Here is a 5461-nt window from a genome sequence, read left to right as displayed (position 1 = left end):
CTCTCTCTCTCTCTCTCTCTCTCTCTCTCTCTCTCTCTCTCTCTCTCTCTCTCTCTCTCTCTCTCTCTCTCTCTCTCTCTCTCTCTCTCTTCTCTCTCTCTCTCTCTCTCTCTCTCTCTCTCTCTCCGAGTCGTCAAATCTTTTCCATCTTTTCCTGCCGCAATACCACGCGCGACTCTTTTCCTCGATCAGCTAGAAACTTCCGTTTCCGGTCGTATAATTCTCGAGTACCCAGAGTTGGGCATGTATTAAACGTAACGTATCATACATGGTTTTTACACGTATAATACCATGTATTATATACATGATTTATACGTATTATACGTATTATATGTACATACGCATATGTATTATAGGAAATGTAGGAAATGTAAGAAACTATGTACTCGTAGCTCTAAATTATCCAACTCTGCGGGAATCTCTTGGTCTTACCAACTCCGATTAACTTTAATCGATGATTAGTCCATTGGAATTGACCAATCATATTTGTCAACGACAGATGCGATTGATTCGCCAATTCCAATTGACTAACTGTCGATTAAAGTTAATCGGTGTTGATCAAAAATTCGTTTCTATCAATATAGAACTTAATCTTAATCTCAATTCAATCTTATTCTTCATCTTTTTCTTATTCTTAAAGCTAGAAAAAGGTGAAGAATTAGTTGATCGATTAAAATTAAATTGCATTGATAGACGAAAGTGATCCCGATATTTCGCAGAGAAAATTTACATGTTGAGAGCGTTCGCAGAGATCTCGATGATATTTGTGTACTTGCAATTTTAATGCTAAATACAATAATTCACACGGAAAGAACGGTTTTGCTGAAATATCTAAAAATTTATCTAGACAAATCTGAAAATAAATTGTATTGGACTGGCAAATAATTATGTAAGACTCAAACTGAATTGCTAGAATGTCAAAATTGTTTACAGTATTACTTATCTTGAATTTTGTACATAATTATTTTAGTTCAACAAAATTATTTTCAGATATGTATTATTTTCAGATCATCTATCTAAATTTTTTAATAGTAAAATCGTTTTTTTTTGTTCGCACATAATTAGAAGTATTGTTTAAATAGATGCAATCCCTTAAAAATATATTAAACATATTTTTTAATAAAATGAAAAATTCTTTTAAAAATAAAGATAATAAATTTTTATATTATAATAAATTTTTTACATTATCTTTGAAAGTAAGTTTAGAACTTGAATAAAAAATTATTTTAATAAAAAGTAAAAGATAAATTTAAAAAAATAATTAAGATACAATAAAATGGAAAAATTTTCATTTATGATATAAAATTGTATTGTATAAATATTGACCTTATTAAACTGTTTCATATGTATTGTATATAACATTCACTTTTATATATGGAAAGTATAAATCCAATTCCAGTCACTCTCTGTAGAAACTATATAATACATCTTCAATTTTTTTTTTAAATTGATCTAATACATCTTCAATTTTTTTTTAAATTGATAATAAAATACAGAATAATTGTGATTTAAATATGTTATATAACATTACGAAAACGTCGTGAAATCTATTTTTATTATCTAAGATATTTTAAATTTTTTAATGAGATCTTAAAGTTCTAATCCCCCTAGTTGACCTAGATATCTTTAATTTTCTTTATTTATTCGCTCAGATTTCCTGTTAAACTTTTGACTTGGGCAAAAGCAAATCCGTTTGATTTTGATTGGAAATCATGAGCGTGATATTTACTCACATAATCAATAGTTACATATTATGAATCGTGTGTAACCAATAACTGTGAGTTGGTACTCCATAATTTGCAATTTCACATTGAATTCAAGATATCGCGCGACTGGTAACTTTAACTGATATACTTCATGAATTCACAAATTGAAATGCCAAGATCATACACGGAAAGAACGATTTTATTGAAGTATCTAAAAATTTAACTAGATATAAATTTAACTAGATATATAATTAACTAGATCTAAAAATAACTGAGTTACTATCAAAATAATTATACAAAACGTTCAAGCATAATGAGCACACAATGCTACCGAAAGTTTTAATACTCTTATAACAATTAGTGCCAATGTTTTATGCATAATTATTTTCGTTGCCTTTCTTTATAAGTGATATAATTCAAAAAGTTAAGTTTTTCAGAAAAGAGAAAAACTATTTTTTAAAACTGTTCTTTATCGATAAAAATAATATTGTATATTCTTAAAAACAAATCAAATATCATTCTATTGTATTATCATTTTCGCGCTCACACGTTTCCATTAAAACGCATCAAAAAACTAAGCTTTTTGAATTGTAACGATTCTATTATTCTACAAAATTATAACAAATTCGGAATAATTTATCAAATGTGACATAACTCGAAATATTTTCAACTTTATATTTACTTTAATCGGTTAATCGATTAAATTAAACATAAATTTTTTTTTTAAACTTTAATCAGCAAAACTGTGTTAATCATGAATGTTTTCTATAGAAGATTTCCTCTCTTTTATTTACAAAAATGGCACAATTTAAACTTTATTACTCTCGTAAAATTACAATATAATGTTTCTGAAAATCTTAAGAACGACATGAGTACTATTTGGTAGATGGACTGTGAAGTTAATAAATATTAACTTTGTTTAATTTAGACAATTGATGGAGAATCTTTATCTAATTTATTCATGTAATAATTCGAAAGTCCATGTTGTGTGGTATAATAAAATTATTTTCAAATCTAATCTAATTAATTTTTTAGATATTTTAGCAAAACCGTTTTTTCGCGTAATTGCGTAAATTTCTCGTTGATATCGATATCATGTTACACAAGATGCAATACTGCATCCATTGTGAAATCGTCTGATGTTGTCGGACATCCAAGATAGTCGGCAATTACAAGGACGCGCATAACAGTTAATACAAGTTATAACTATCGAAGTAATACTTGCTGATTTAAATGACTTACGCTATGTCCACCATATGTTCTGAGCAGATGGCGTGCCACTTTTCGCGAATCCACGAGATGGACCGCTACGCGGCGTAACAATGATCGCGCCGTCACGAATCAAAAATATCAATTTTTTGCTATCGCGGTTTTTGTAACTGTATCCAAATAAGTATGTCACGTTCCCTTTATTCGTTTCAAACTAACATCTTGTTTACTATCGCTGATGTTCCCAATCCTCGGTCTTTTTCACGCAAATTATTTTATTGTGTTTACTCATGATGTAAACAAACTTAAATTGTTGAAAAACTTGAAGAAATATATGTCTTATCTTTGCTAAGCAAAAAATCTCAATGCTACTTGCATTCCCTTAAAAAGAATTACGTATTTCATATTTACGCAAAATTATTTATTGTATTTTATTATGGATGAAATATGTTTGGAAAATTTGATGAAAAATGAAATTTATAGCCAGAAGCACATACTTGGCATTACACATAATGCTTAACGGCTATGGCATACAAAAAAAATTTAAGCAGTAAAACATAAGCCGTAAGAAAATATTATGAAGTTGTTGTAATTTACTTACGTTATTACGTACAGTCTCTGCTGTGATTGACTGATTCGTTTACTCATACTTAAGCTTCTTGTGCACCATAGCCTTAAGACATAACGCGCACCAATGCACAAACTTGTACATAAAGCTTTGTATTTTATTCTGAAAATTATTTTTAAAATTATTTTTAAAAAGCGATTAGTTTTATTAGAAAATTAAAAATTTATTGTCCGTTCTCAGTAACTCTTCTGATGCAACTTTATGCACTTGCCGAACGAGTAGAATATGAAACTTTATTGTCTACATAACTATTGTCTACATAACTCCAGCCATATATATATATATATATAATACATAATGCATAAACATTTATTCTTACAATTTTTTCCACACATTTATGCACTAAGCAACAAGATAACAACAAAAATAGGATAGAAATAAAAGACTTTGATTGATTCACTCTCTTATGCATCATGCGTTATGCGAAAATTTATCGAAATTTCGATCTTAAGAGAGGAATTCTTTTGTTGAAGACTTTTTTAAGATAGTTTTTAAGATCTTTTTTTCAAAGAAACCGCACGGCTAATACTTTCCATTAGATAGTAACGAATTTTTTGAACTTACAAATAAGCTGCTATTCCAATTTGCATAAAGTATGTCTTCTTCAAAAATTCTTCAGAAGTCAATGACTTATCTTTCAATTTACTGTTCTGGTCCTTCGTGTCTCAAAGGAAAATTAGCGTTTTGCATGATCGGTAGATAATGTTTTTTTTGCTGCATTGCGAAAATTTTCATTTTCATATCCAATAATAACATTATTTTCAAATGGGTGTATATCTTTCACTAAAAAAACGATCAAAAACATTGCAATAGCAAACAAATTTCAATAGCTTTTAGACCTAGAAGTAAATGATTCGATGCAAAACACCAAATTATTGCATTTAGATTTTTGTTATTACTTTGATTATTCGCATTTACACCTTTTTAGAAGATGTCTTGAGAGATCCTTGTATATTATTATTTGTGTCGGGCTTATAATTATCATTATCGGTCTCTTTCAATTTTTCGGCAGATGTTCTTGCAAATGAGCGAGCTTCTTTAAAACTATATTGATTTCCTCCTTTCTTTTTTTCTACCTTTCTGATTTTACTTTTTAACTAGAATCTTTTTTATCTATTATGTTAAAAGTGAAACATCCGCAGCGTTTGGAAGTTGGAGATATATTGCCATTACCTTTGGAATTGATTTTGTCCTTTTATGGATACATTCAATGTATATTTTGCGAAGATATTTTTTAAATCCAAAATTTTTTCCTCATTAGTCAATCAAATGCTTTAAAGCATTTACAATAAGATTTTAACTATACCCTACATTATAGGAACATATACATACATAAACCATCTAGAAAATTGGACAAAAGAATTTCAAAATCCAAACAAAAGGTTCTAAATCATTACAAGTAGTTTTTAATATACAATACCTAGATGAAAAAAAGCGAAGTAAATCTTGTGCGACTCATTGTCAGTAACGATACTTAATTCAATTTTTATCTCCTTCTGAATTTTTTCCTGATCTTTTTTCTTAATTCTTCTGTTAATGCATAATTTTTTCATTATCATATTTTATAAAACTCAAATATAAAATTCCCGCTAAAATGTAAAAGTGAGAATGAAATAGAATCTATGCAAAAATGTTCTTTGTCATTCGAAGAATCGTTTTTGAAGTGTTACAACAAAATACATACAAAAATATAAAGGTTTTTACTGTAAAATTCAATTAATTTTTAAAATTCAATATAGGTACCTGGATACCATGCATTGAAACAGAAGAATTAAAAGTTCACACAAAATTCTTAAATATATATTTTAAGAAAATAAAAAAAATAAAAAATTTCTCAAGTGATTTTCCCTTAAAGTTTGAAATTTAAAAAATAAATTTATTTGCACAAATTTTTATAATTTACTTGCTTATTATACTT

This window comes from Atta cephalotes (genome assembly GCF_000143395.1).
Source record: "Atta cephalotes unplaced genomic scaffold scaffold00020, whole genome shotgun sequence".
NCBI lineage: Eukaryota > Metazoa > Arthropoda > Insecta > Hymenoptera > Formicidae > Atta > Atta cephalotes.
Note: the sequence above shows the minus strand (reverse complement) of the source record.